Source organism: Littorina saxatilis, linkage group LG16, assembly GCF_037325665.1.
Source record: "Littorina saxatilis isolate snail1 linkage group LG16, US_GU_Lsax_2.0, whole genome shotgun sequence".
Lineage (NCBI taxonomy): Eukaryota > Metazoa > Mollusca > Gastropoda > Littorinimorpha > Littorinidae > Littorina > Littorina saxatilis.
Window position 1 is genome coordinate 45,121,933 of NC_090260.1, and position 14,838 is coordinate 45,136,770.

Here is a 14,838-nt window from a genome sequence, read left to right on the forward strand (position 1 = left end):
AGACCTCACAGAGGAGCTGTCCTCACCCGCCGCCATCGCCAGAACCGAGTGCAGTGGGGCAACCAGCACCTTTGCTGGACCGTCCGGAATCACTGGAGACACGTGTGGTTCAGCGACGAGTCCTACTTCCTGCTCCAGCGACATGATGGTCGGAGGAGGGTCTACCGGAGAGTAAACGAACGTTACGCGCCCAACTGTGTGGATGAGGCACCCGTTCATGGTGGTGGAGGCGTCATGGTGTGGGGGGCGATCAATACCGCTGGAAGGAGCACCCTGGTGCACGTCCAAGGGCGCATAACTGCCCAGCGATACGTGGAGGAAATTCTGCGCCCACACGCCCTTCCTCTTCTGGCTGACCAGGATGCCATATTCCAGCAGGACAACGCTCGCCCGCACACAGCACGACTCACCACCCAGTTCCTCACCGACCACCATGTCCAGGTGCTTCCCTGGCCATCCATGTCGCCAGACATGAACCCGATAGAACACCTCTGGGATGAATTGGACAGACGTGTGCGCAGGCGAGAAGAAGCGCCGGCAAATCACCGCGATCTATTGCAGGCACTTCAGGAGGAGTGGGACACCATCCCACAGCAAGATATCCGGCATCTGATCCAGTCCATGCCCAGAAGGTGCCGGGCAGTTGTTGCTGCTCAAGGCAGTCACACCCCCTACTGACTTGACAGCCTCGGCACCCAATCGTATTGATTGACTGATTGATTTGAAGATGCAAATGAACTGTGTGTGCATTCAACTGTGTCCATACCAAATTTCAAACAAATAATCTAAATATTGGATTTTCTGTTAATTTTTTCGAAAAATAAAACACATTTGGCAGGTAGCAACTATGCGTTTCTTTTTTTGAACAGTATACTAACAATTCCTCACTGCCCCTGGTCAGTTCAAATTGCTGTACAGTGGAAACCCAATTTTATCAGATTTTTGAAGGGTCTTAAAGGCCGAAAGCAGAGCGGCGCGTGCCACTTCAGTCTAATGTCCAGCCCTTTTCAGGAAACGAGCTCTCACTTGAAATATTATTTTCAAAAATACTCTGTCTATACCAAACTCAAAAGCACCATTTTTGTCAGGCAAACATTTCAAGGTGTACACCATACATGCACCCCAAAAAGTGTGTCTAATAAGCCCTGGATAACGTACTTTCAGAAAAAAAATTCACTCACCAAATTTGAATTCAAAATCAAACGGCTCTCAGTCGTGATGGACTGGGCGGAGCTAAAGACACGAGAAAGATAATGTCCACGCACCGCTCATTCCTTTTCGGCAACACACACCCGCAACACAACGTTTACCAGATGTTGCCTGACCCCAAAGTTCCGGTCACTCCGCGCTATTGCAGCCGCCATGGATGCTACATGAAACCACTGGCTAATCTGCCTGAGCACTTTCAATGATCGTTCTGTAATTAATAAATTATTTAAAAGATAGTCTGCACTTTTCGAATGTTAGTTTCTTTTTTTTTTTTAAGTGAAACATATCATTATCCATTCGAAAAAAACCGTGTTCTTCTTGGGCTGAAAAAGTAAGCTGAAGCAAAGAATGTATGTCTCTAGCTCCCATCTCCCCTTTCCCCGTCGCGATATAACCTTGAATGGTTAAAAACGACGTTAAACACCAAATTTCTTTCAAAAGAAAGATGTCTCTAGCTGAAGTTATTTAGTGGATGAATACGATCGTGAGTTAGGTACCAATGTCTTGAATTTATGGTAGACTTTTCCAGAGAAAATAATATTGTACGTGTTGCTTGATGTTTCCAGTGGAACACCGCGTATCACAGTCAGGCACGTTGGAACCAGGCACTCTCTTCACTTTTTCACACACTAAAACACCACTCTTCAGGCGACTATGCGGCAAATGTTGAAATCCCTGTCTGTCACAGATATATTCATAAACATCCAGCAATAGTGATGCTCTGCTATCTAATTAAAAATATATTAATCACAAAGCTATGCTCATCCGTCCACGACGCGAGACCATGCCTTGACTGACTAAATGAAAGTTTTCCCACCAAATTTCTCCTCTTCCCGCAAATTTTGGTGACCTAGTTAATCTCAGACAAAACCAAACATGTGGGCTGGGGAGCGAAATGCACGCTCACAGTGCCGTTATGTATCTGGACTCAACCTGAAACCAACGGTCACATTCGTAATTAACAACCGCAAACTATATCTTTTGTTCAAAAAAAGGGTGTCTAACAAGTCCGCTTCAACTTGTTAGATTCACAGACTTTACATTTATTATGGCAAAGACAATGGTCAATATATTTTCTCCAGAGAATGCAGTCAGTTTGTGTAACCAGGGTTCCACTGTTCCAAAAGCCGGCTAGACTGACCGACACGTCTTGAAAACGGTAACGATTTTGATACCTTGGGAACTGTAAAACCAAGACACAGAGCTACATAGTGGCGCCAGTATATTGGATAAAACATTAGAAAGCAGTGACACATTGAACTCTAGGTGGTTCCTCAAGTTCTTGACATCCGATTGTTGGTGCGAGTTTCCACTCTGGTTCTGCACCAAGAGAGAGGGTATTTCTACTCTTCAGTCTACAACACGAAGTCAGGTTGACCGGTTGCGTCAGTGTTTGGCACTGCATATCTTTGACCATGTGCTCAATTGTATTACACAGTGAACAAATGCGTGCGCGACGGTGTGTGCGCGTGTGTATGTGTGTGTGCGTGTAATCTGCACTCAGCGGATTTATTGCTAGTGTCAATAAAATCATTGCCATTAATAATGGTTCCAAACAACCGTCAGAAAAAAAGGTGAATATCACACACAAAAACAACACACACACACACACACACACACACACACACACACACACACACACACACACACACACACACACACACATAACAGGAATTTACAGAGGTTCACAAGAAAGGCACACAGCAAGAAGAGGTATGCAGTCAGCTGTTGGCCTGTTTAATCAAGCGGAATGCCTTGGCCACTGTGTTGCGGATCCTGTCTGTTGCGTACTCGGAGGGTACGAAGACCTCACCTTTTACGTTATAAATCAGAACAAGAATGAATTTTGTTTCTAAAAAAAATTCTATCACACCATTATTGCAGATTCATGCACAAAACACACAAGACGTATTTGTAAATTTATAGATTCAACTTTTATTTACTGGCTTGTTCCGTGGTCGACGGGTTATTCTTCATTTCTGTATCGTTCATATATCCTGGATCTAATTCTAAAAGTCACTCATCTTGAAAATACGCAGTGATGATGTTGACAGTCGGAACGTCGTGTGGTCCAGGCTGGTTATCGTCGAACGGTTATATAAAGTTCATCATTGATGATCAGGAAAACATCGCACGAAGTTAGAGGGTTGATCGTGAAAAAAACTCGTCCCTCAGATCTCGAACTGGAAACTCGTAGTCGTAACTCGAAACACCAACATATCTGTCGAAATAATGACAAGTCTCAGAACTGGGAATTATTCTATCATCATACAAACCGTTTCCCCTGAGACCTGTGTGATAAAAACACATCTTGTTATTCAAATGGAGATCCAACTATATCATTCATTACAGCACTTTATAAACAATTAATTATCCACATTCGTTCCTCATGCTGCTCAACGTTCATACAATGTATTACGTTTGATCTACAGTGATCACATAAAATCTTGGTATTTGATCACACTTGTGATACCGTGACCAATACAGTGCTCATAAAAATTAACTTGGTAACCTTGGGAAAATCAACTTGGATCTAAAAAACATATTTACCGAGAAAAGATTCCATCACCCTGACGGTTACCGGCTACCGCTGTCGCTCACTGCCAGATCTCTGGTCGCTCCGTGAAAGATAGGGTGTCTCCTCTGTGTAAGCTCTTGCCAACTTCGTTCGCCCTTGGCGATGGGTTTTGCTTCTAGGCATGGGCATAGAACGGTGTTGTTGTGGTCCTCTCATGCTTTCGCTCCTTTTCTTCCACTTTCCGTTGCCTTTTCTTTTCGATCGTTATTCTTTTCTCTCTCTGCGCAAACTCCTTAATCGCTAACCGAAACTCATCTTTGCGTTGTTAGCTAACCTAGACCAATGGAAACTCTTGTCTATTCGCGAAAATAGCGATCAAGAATTTCGTACCTAATAATAACCTCATTTATTATCTAACTCCTTATGTTCCCAATACTAATGAACAAAGTAAACTGACGATCACATCGAAAGTAAAAGAATAAGCTTTGAAGGAAACTCCTTCAAGAAATACGACAACTCCTTGACGACAAACAAAATGACGTCAACTGATAGCAAAACTTTGACGTAATTATACTTCGGTTTTCCCGACGATTCATAGGCACTTGCTGCATCACCTAATTAAATAGACCATAGGTGCCTGACGGTGCTCGGTATTTGTATGGACCTGAATAGCTTGCGTACATTTTCGCAACATACGCCCCTCCTCTTGAGCTGAAACATTCATGTTTAAGCTAAACCTAGTTATTCAGTCTACTCAAATAGTCGGCCCCAACGTTATCAACCCCTCGGATGATTTTAACAGTAAAGGAGTACTGTTGTAACTGGAGTGCCCATCTCATGAGACGTCCATTCTCTGTCTTGGTCTTCTGCAGGTATGTGAGTGGTTGGTGGTCGGTCTCCAGAGTGAAATGTACCGAGTACAAGTATTGTTCAAATTTCTTGATCGACCATACTACTCCCAAACATTCCTTCTCAATGACCGAGTAGTTACGTTCTGCCTTGTTCAACTTCCTGCTCGCGTACGCCACTGGTTGAAGTCCTTGACCTTGGTCCTGTAGAAGTACCGCGCCTATGGCGATATCGGACGCGTCACTCCTCACTGTGTACGGTTTGTCGATATCTGGCAGTAGCAGCACTGGCTTGCATACCAGACTTTGTTTGAGCTTCGTGAAGGCTTCCTCGCACTCTTCGTTCCACACTACCCTTTCAGGTAGACCTTTCTTTGTCAAGTCCGTCAGCGGTGCACTGAGATTGGCATAGTCACTGACATACTTTCTGTAGAATCCTGCCAGTCCTAAGAAAGCCCTGACTTCCTTTTTGGTTTCAGGTCTTTTTGCGCTCCTGATTTTCTCGGTCTTTTCGTCATCTGGTTTGGTCATGCCTTGCCCTACGTGGTGTCCCAAGTAGTCCAGCTCTGCGTAGCCAAAGTAACACTTTGATGGCTTTGCAGTCAAGCATACCTCTTCCAGTCTAGACAGAACTGCTTCTACCGCCTCTACGTGTTGCTCCCACGTTTCTGTCGCGATAATGATGTCGTCTATGAAATGCTCGACATCATCACGTCCTAGCGGTTCTAAGAGCTTCCGCATCATGCGAGTAAAGATCATGCTGGCTGTCTTCACTCCGAACGGTAAGTAGGCGAACTGGAATTGCCCAAGTGGTGTGCTAAAAGCAGTTTTTTCTTTGTCTTCTTCCTTGATGGGAATTTGCCAATACCCCTTTGTTAAGTCAATCTTTGACAAATAGCTCCCTTTCTGCAATTTTGCAAAGATCAAGGGTACGTCTGGGATAGGCTCAGAATCGAATACTACTTCACGATTCAGCTGTCTGTAGTCAATACAGAATCGAATTGACCCATCCTTCTTTTTCACTAATACAATCGGACTGTTGTATGGTGAAATGCTAGGTTCTATGACACCTAACTTCAGCATGTCATTGACCTCCTTCTTCACAATTTCTACTTGTGAAAAGGGTAGCTTGTACTGTTTTACATGCACAGGTTCTTGTGATGTCAGTTTGAACTCACACTCTTCGATGACACATTTCCCAGGTATGTCTTTGAGTGCTTTGACCTTCCTGTCACAAAGTGCTTGTATTTCTGCTTGTCTCTGTGGTTCTAGGTCTGGATTGATGTTTACATCTTTGGGACCTTCTTTTGGTTTTAGGGAAAGCATGGGAAATCGGTCTATCCCCAACTCACCCATTTCATCATCATGCACATCATCCACCACCACCGCCACTATTTCCGGAACTTCCACTATAGCCTTTGCTTTAGTTTGCTCGGACCTGTTCTCTTTGGACTCTGACTCGCGTTCTACATACAACTTCAGCAGATTTGCATGTAGCAGCTTGTCACGTCCCTTGATTTTCACCCTGTAGTTGCAACTACCGACTTTCTCTATCACTGGGTACGGACCCTTCCATGTCAGCTGCAATTTATTGTGCTTCTCAGGCAACAAAAGCAACACTTTGTCTCCAACCGCTAGACTTCTTTCTTTTGTCTTTTTGTTGTACGCCTTTGTGTACTTGAGAGCAGCCTTGCTGAGATTGTTCTTGGCAATCTCGCAAGTCTTCTCGATTTTGTTTGTGAGATCAACAATATGACTGACAGTGGAGCGTGTCTCATCTGCTGTGTCCTCATTTGTCCATACTTGACGTAGAACTTGCATGGGACCTCTGACTTCTCTGCCATACAGCAGTTCAAATGGTGAGAATTTCAGACTTTCTTGTGGGACTTCCCTGTACGCGAACAGTAGCGCAGGGAGAAACTTGTCCCAGTCTTTTGGTTGCTCTTGGCAAAGTTTTTTCATCATGTGTTTGAGCGTAGAGTTGAATTTTTCAGTCAACCCGTTTGTCTGAGGATGCCACGGTGTAGTATGGATGCCTTTGATGTTCAGAAGTTTGTTTACCTCTTCCATAACCTCGCTTGTGAACTGGCTACCCCTATCGGTCAGTACCTCCCGAGGAATGCCCACTTTTGTCCACATGACCCACAAAGCTTCACTCACTGTTTCTGTTCTAATGTCTTTGAGTGGTGTAGCCTCTACGTACCGTGTAGCGTAGTCTACCATAGTCAATATGTATTTGTGCCCTCGGTTAGATGCGGGTATGATGGGCCCTACGATATCGACTCCCACTCGTTCAAACGGTGTCCCTATCAGCGGCATGCTTTTCATAGGCACTTTCCTTGTAGCCCCCTTCCGCGAGCTGCGTTGACACGCATCACATGACGCGCAATACCGTTTGACGTCACCACAAATCCCTGGCCAATAAAAATCGCGCCAAATTCTGTCTCTGGTGCGACGCACGCCTTGATGCCCGGCCATAGGCGTGTCGTGTGCTAATTTTAGAACGTCCGTTCTAAAACATTCTGGGACAACCACCTGTTTGCATGGACTGCCGTTGTCCATGTATATCCTATAAAGGATATCCTTTTTCCACTCGTAATGAGTGCCGTCTTTTGCCCCCTTGGCAACCCGATCGCGGATTTTCGCTAGAGAGGGGTCTGTCTTTTGCTCTCTAGACAAATCCTCTGGCCGAATCTGACCTAGATCGATTTGTTTCGGAACCCAGGGTTTTTTCTCCGCCTTCTGTTTTTCCTGGTTCCGAGTCTGTACAGGCGCACACAATTGTGGCTCTGCCTCCCGTTTCACAATTGGAAAAACAGGTACACTGATCTCGTTTTCATCCTTTCGGATATTACCGATCAAGACTTGGTGACACAAAGCCTTTGCCACCAACACGCGTGTGACTCCCGAGAAAAACGGTGTGTCCATTTGTACAACCGCTATCGGCATTTTTCTCTGACGCATATCTGCTAGGGTTATGTTCTGGTGTTCGCCCGTATAACACTCCGGCGGCACTAGTGAAGAGTTCACCACTATACAAGTTGCGCCCGTGTCACGGATACCACTTGCGTCCTTTCCCTCAACCTGTACTCTACAGTTTGGATCGTATGCATCGCCCTTACGACATTGGCATGTGACCTCGTCACCTGACGTTCGAACTGCAGCTAGTAATGTTGATGCATAATTACTGCTGGGTCTTGGCCCACCCAATCTTTTGGGACAATCACGCATCATGTGCGGCCCCCCACATCTGAAACACCCCTTCGTGTTGGGTGGTGGTCTATTCCCTGTTTGCCTGTTTGGATTACCCCCCGACCTCTGTCCAAAGTTATTGCCCTTGTGTGGCTGCCTATTGTCTGACTGTGCGTTACCCCCGGTTGGAGGTGGTCCATTACGCGGCTTATTGTCAAACCTACGCTCGCCCCCCTGTGACTGTCGCGGTGGCATGCGTCCCCCGGCATCACGTGCATCTACGTATGTTTGCACATGTTTCACAACATCATCGATGTTAGTTGGATTTCTTTCCCTAACGAATCTGTTTTGGTCCGGAGTTAGGACATCCAACAGTTTGTCTGTGAGAATTAAATCCTCCAAGTCACCCGACTTCCCTTCCTTTTCGGACAACTCCTTCCATCTATCTAGATAGGTTTTCATGCGTTTTCGGCATTCTTTGATGCTCTCTTCCTTTTCCCACTTAACCTCTTTGAATCTCTTCCTGTAAGATTCAGCAGTCGGCTGAAAACGCTGCAAGATCGCTGTTTTCACCTCATCATAGTTTACTGACTCCTCATCAGACAATTCGATGTACACCTGGCGTGCTTGACCTCGCAATTGCCCTGACAATCGAATTGCCCACTCATCTTCATCCCAATCTGATAGTTTTGCAATGCGTTCAAACTGTTTGAAGTAGGCTTCTATATCATCTTTGTCATCCAAAATTGGCAGATTGATATGTATCTTGCTACTTGACTCTCTGGGCATGTACTGGTTATTTTGGTTTACATTCTGATTTAAACCTAGGTCAACCATTTCCCGCATTTTCCTCAGTTCGAATTCTTGTTGCGTTTCTATCTCTTCACGTCTTTCTCGCGCCCTTCTTTCCTCTTCGAGTTTCTTTTCCTCTCGATTTATCTCTTCCAGACGTCGCTTTTCGATATAGTCTGCCAACTCTATACCTGACAGACCCAGGATAATCCCATCCTGCTTGAATGCCAACAGCGGAGAATCCGCCTCCATAACCTGCCGTCTCGGCATTTTCTTAACTTGTCGGTGCAACAACTAGTCTCAGTTATTTTGCCAAAATACACTAAAGACTCAGTTCCTCAATCCTAATTTGTCTACACGTAACCCTGGTATACAAAAGTAAGGAATATAAGAGCACACCTCTAATCACTACCAGATTAGAACACCGACTGACTATAGTAGTTATGTCTTTAACCTAGACCTACTCGACTCCCGAGTTAACTGCTATATCAAACTTCCTTGTGAAGGGTTATAACAACTGATAACACAATCACCACAACGTGATCTGGCTTCCGAGTGACCTTGACACTAATTCAATAGCACAAAACCTAGTCACTACTGACTCAGGAAACACACCAGCTTCACTAAAATAATCTATCACAACAAGATTATTTTCCTTACCTAGTCTCAGTATAGTGTCACATTGACCCAACTATACTAAACCAATATCGACTTTCGAAATTGGAAATCGGCTAACTGGATTTTACAATTCTGACTTTCAGAACCTAGACAAAAACAACCATAATGCTTTTATATGTCTATCCATCCAGTTAAGCTTTACTAGGTAAACTCGAGTTTTATAGGTTCAGCAATACCATGCTAATTCTCTACCTATCATCAAAACTCTCATCAGACCCTACTGCACTCCTCACAATAGTTCTGGTAAACCTTCATTCAAAACTCAGCTTCCCTGAGTTGAATTACTTTACTTTAATCTATGACAACTATATTTCTTATGCCACCAAGAAATACAAAGTCATGGACGATTTTAGTCCAAGCGTGCGCTTACATTCAAGTATTGCTTGACTAAAATGGGATAGTGCCTTCGCACAAAAGAATATATGTTGATGTTTCAGTTCGGTTTACAATGTTTCCCTTTTCTTTTAGAATTCGTAAATTGGCTATCTCAAGAAAACCTACCTCGCGTCCAAGATAATTTTCCCAAGGAAACCAATCACAATTCTTTCACTCATACACTTCTACTGGTATCACCTACTGTATTCACAAATACTGACAGTTCGTATGTGAAACAAAAATCTACGTGTTACAACATACCTATCCAACTGACCTATTCATGCACATGCAGTCGTGCAAAATGTACAAATACAAAAATGAATTACCATAGCCAGACCTCCGAATGAGTTTTGTGACAAACCTGCACAATGGTGTGATACCCAACTAAAAAATTTAGAATTTTGGCTCGTGTCTTTGGAAATAATCCCAAAAACAAGAATGTCTTGGAACTATCCCTTGGACGAGTACCCCCAAATGTTGCGGATCCTGTCTGTTGCGTACTCGGAGGGTACGAAGACCTCACCTTTTACGTTATAAATCAGAACAAGAATGAATTTTGTTTCTAAAAAAAATTCTATCACACCATTATTGCAGATTCATGCACAAAACACACAAGACGTATTTGTAAATTTATAGATTCAACTTTTATTTACTGGCTTGTTCCGTGGTCGACGGGTTATTCTTCATTTCTGTATCGTTCATATATCCTGGATCTAATTCTAAAAGTCACTCATCTTGAAAATACGCAGTGATGATGTTGACAGTCGGAACGTCGTGTGGTCCAGGCTGGTTATCGTCGAACGGTTATATAAAGTTCATCATTGATGATCAGGAAAACATCGCACGAAGTTAGAGGGTTGATCGTGAAAAAAAACTCGTCCCTCAGATCTCGAACTGGAAACTCGTAGTCGTAACTCGAAACACCAACATATCTGTCGAAATAATGACAAGTCTCAGAACTGGGAATTATTCTATCATCATACAAACCGTTTCCCCTGAGACCTGTGTGATAAAAACACATCTTGTTATTCAAATGGAGATCCAACTATATCATTCATTACAGCACTTTATAAACAATTAATTATCCACATTCGTTCCTCATGCTGCTCAACGTTCATACAATGTATTACGTTTGATCTACAGTGATCACATAAAATCTTGGTATTTGATCACACTTGTGATACCGTGACCAATACAGTGCTCATAAAAATTAACTTGGTAACCTTGGGAAAATCAACTTGGATCTAAAAAACATATTTACCGAGAAAAGATTCCATCACCCTGACGGTTACCGGCTACCGCTGTCGCTCACTGCCAGATCTCTGGTCGCTCCGTGAAAGATAGGGTGTCTCCTCTGTGTAAGCTCTTGCCAACTTCGTTCGCCCTTGGCGATGGGTTTTGCTTCTAGGCATGGGCATAGAACGGTGTTGTTGTGGTCCTCTCATGCTTTCGCTCCTTTTCTTCCACTTTCCGTTGCCTTTTCTTTTCGATCGTTATTCTTTTCTCTCTCTGCGCAAACTCCTTAATCGCTAACCGAAACTCATCTTTGCGTTGTTAGCTAACCTAGACCAATGGAAACTCTTGTCTATTCGCGAAAATAGCGATCAAGAATTTCGTACCTAATAATAACCTCATTTATTATCTAACTCCTTATGTTCCCAATACTAATGAACAAAGTAAACTGACGATCACATCGAAAGTAAAAGAATAAGCTTTGAAGGAAACTCCTTCAAGAAATACGACAACTCCTTGACGACAAACAAAATGACGTCAACTGATAGCAAAACTTTGACGTAATTATACTTCGGTTTTCCCGACGATTCATAGGCACTTGCTGCATCACCTAATTAAATAGACCATAGGTGCCTGACGGTGCTCGGTATTTGTATGGACCTGAATAGCTTGCGTACATTTTCGCAACACACTGCACCCACCAGACTAGGTAACCTGAGACCTGTCGGTCACTGAAAATAGGCTCCGCCAAGACCCATGGGTATTTCGGCCTGTTGGACCTCGGCCTTTAAAAGGGGGGGGGGGGGGGGGGGGTTCCACTGAATAAAATGATTTCTTGAGAAGCCAGTGGTTGCATTTACAACATTTAATTTAATTCATCAGCTAATGTCCACTATGCACAGGGATCACCCACGCTGTTCATTTCTGGTATGTGACCAAGTGGACAGATGGTCGTATTCCATGCAAAGACCTGCCAAATCTGAGATGGTCAGGCGAACTGTTTTCCTGAGAAATTGTGTGCCTTTAAAGTGACATCTTTTTCTGTCTTTCCTTAACGTCTCGTCTTTTCTTTCAGGAAGAGAATCTTTCTGTCTTTGCGAGTTGTGAATTTCTATCTTTCAGGAATGCTGTCTTACATACCTTCAGTAAAGGTATGTAAACATTTTCATCACGAGACTTACAAAAGATTTTTGCATTTTCTGTTACAGCACCAGCAGATAAAGATTTCAAGACGGACAAAACAGTCAACTTGCAGATGGAGCGTACATCAGAAATACCAACATCGTCCAGTGCTGACAGCAACGTTGTTTGGCTAAAACAAGAGGCAGCTGAAAAAACATCATCCAGTGCTGACAGCAACATTGTTTGGCTGAAACAAGAGGCAGCTGAAATACCAACATTGTCCAGTGATCACAGCGACATTGTTAGACTGAAACAAGAGGCAGCTGAAATACCAACATCATCCAGTGCTTACAGTGAAGTTGCTAGGCAGAAACAAGGGGCAGCAAAAATCCCAATTGATTTTGGAACCATTGCAGACACAGCTTCATTTTCAGAACAAGATTGGGGTACATGTTCTAATGATATCAAGCGTGAAAAAGACGGTGTGGGGGAGGGTGGAGCAAGGCCAGTGATGGAGGTCTCCGACAAGTGCAAAGAGGAGTGTACATGCAATGCGGGGCAGGACTTCAAGACTGAGGCATTACCAGCTGTGACCGAGACCAGCAGTTCTGCAGCTGAAGACATCCCTCCAACAAGTGTGTATGCGCATGGTGAGAGTTTTGTTTGTGGTGGTGTGGAAGTTGAAGAGGACAGGAAACCAGACATTGCACGTGACTGTGTAACGCAAGCAGCATGTTGTCCTCTGTCTGCAGGCTGTTACTGTCAAGGGAAAGTGAAACAAGAGCCAGTAGAACCCACACAACACGTTGAGAGTGTGGAACACAGTGACTTGAAATCCTCTGACACCTTCACCTGTGAGACTGCAAGAGTCAAGGCTGTTGTGGTGGAGAAATGTTCAGCTACAGAATCTGTGGTCACTGCAAGTAAGACAAAGACATCACTGGACAAAGGGACAAGTCATAGGACAAAGGAAAAAAGAACAAAAATCAGAACACCTATCTTTAGCAGAACGTTAGTGAAAGAAAAACATATTGTTTTAGATGGTTCTTCGAGTGGTAAAGATGAATCTCATTGTTTGAAGAACAATTTGACAAGATGTGCACTCCCATACAGTAAGAAACGACAATATGTCTGTTCCACGAGTGCAGTTACACATGATTCAAAGCGTCAAGTAAACAATCACATGTTGACAAGAGAAAGACCACATGCCTGCCTTAAGTGTACAACAATATTTGGTCAAAAGGGGGGTGTAAACAAACACATGTTAGCACATACAACTGAAAAGCCACATGCCTGTCCTTATTGCAAAGTGAAATTTGCTCGCAAAGGGCAATTAAAGACCCACATGTTGACACATACAGGAGAAAAGCCACATGCCTGTCCTTAATGCAAAGTGACATTTTTTGAGAAAGGGCATTTAAAGCCCCACATGTTGACACATACAGGAGAAGGGCATTTAAAGACCCACATGTTTACACATACAGGAGAAAAGTCACATGCCTGTCCTTATTGCAAATTTGCTCTGAAAGAGCATTTGAAGACCCACATGTTAGCACATACAACTGAAAAGCCACATGCCTGTCCTTATTGCAAAGTGAAATTTGCTCTGAAAGGGCATTTAAAGACCCACATGATGACACATACAGGAGAAAAGCCACATGCCTGCCTTAATTGCACAGAAAAAATATTCTCACAAAAACAGTTTGAAAATCCACATGTTAACATGCGATATACGCGTAAGGTGTGTGGGGGTCGTGTTGAGGCTGCGGCAACAACAAAAACTTAAAAATTCAAATTTTGCTCAAAGTCACTTTTAAGGAAAGCAACTGCCTTTTCTTCCTCGAGTTAGAGATAAAACGAGGTTATTCCCCTTTGCACACGATTCCTTAACCACCAAGCCTATGTTCCTGTGATTGCAGGGTGTGTGTATGTAACTTGAGTAAACTCATCTGAAGTACTTTTGACAAGACAGGCAAGCCCACATACAGCATTAAGCATGGGAAGATGATTTTAAAGGCTCACTCCTTTCTGTGAACATGGTTTGGATCAGCATCTCAGATCAGGCCAGACTTGACATGGGATAAGACCAACCTTCACTTTTTCATTTTCATTTTTTCATTTTCATTACTTTATTGTCCCATCGCTGGGAAATTCGGGTCGCTTCCTCCCAGTGGAAAGCTAGCAGCAACGGAGTCGCGCTACCCAGGTGTCTGCGTGTTTAGGTGTATTCAGCTACCTGCACTTATGGCAGAATGACCAAGGTCTTTTACGTGCCATTGTGATAACACGGGGGTGGGACATGGCTTCCGTCTCTGGGTATGCACATAAAGCCTCACTGCCCCTGGTGAGTTTAAATTGCTGTACAGTGAAAACCTGATTTTCTTAGATTTTTGAAGGGTCTTAAAAGGGGTTCCACTGAATAAAATTATTTCTTGAGAAGCCAGTGGTTGCATTTACAACATTTAATTTAATTCATCAGCTAATGTCTACTATGCACAGGGATCACCCACGCTGTTCATTTCTGGTATGTGACCAAGTGGACAGATGGTCGTATTCCATGCAAAGACCTGCCAAATCTGAGATGGTAAGCCGAACTGTTTTCCTGAGAAGTTGTGTGCCTTTAAGTGACATCTTTTTCTGTCTTTCCTTAACTCTTGTCTTTTCTTTCAGGAAGAGAATCGTTCTGTCTTTGGGAGTTGTGAATTTCTATCTTTCAGGAATGCTGTCCTACGTATACCTTCAGAAAAGGTATGTAAACATTTTCATCATGAGACTTACAAAAGATTTTTGCATTTTCTGTTACAGCACCAGCAGGTGAAGATTTCAAGACAGACAAAACAGTTAACGTGCAGATGGAGCGTACATCAGAAA

The 14,838-nt window shown here is 43.5% G+C and overlaps 2 long non-coding RNA genes across 2 annotated transcripts; both read right to left on the reverse strand.

The window, feature by feature from the left end:
* Positions 1-3,120: 3,120 nt before the first annotated feature.
* LOC138951114 (uncharacterized) lies at positions 3,121-5,501 on the reverse strand. The gene is made up of 2 exons (XR_011450992.1): positions 3,760-5,501; positions 3,121-3,430 (listed from the first exon to the last, which is right to left on the reverse strand). It is a non-coding gene; the product is annotated as an uncharacterized lncRNA (long non-coding RNA).
* Positions 5,502-10,233: 4,732 nt separating this feature from the next.
* On the reverse strand, positions 10,234-11,529 carry LOC138951115 (uncharacterized). The gene is made up of 2 exons (XR_011450993.1): positions 10,874-11,529; positions 10,234-10,544 (listed from the first exon to the last, which is right to left on the reverse strand). It is a non-coding gene; the product is annotated as an uncharacterized lncRNA (long non-coding RNA).
* Between the last annotated feature and the right edge of the window lie 3,309 nt (positions 11,530-14,838).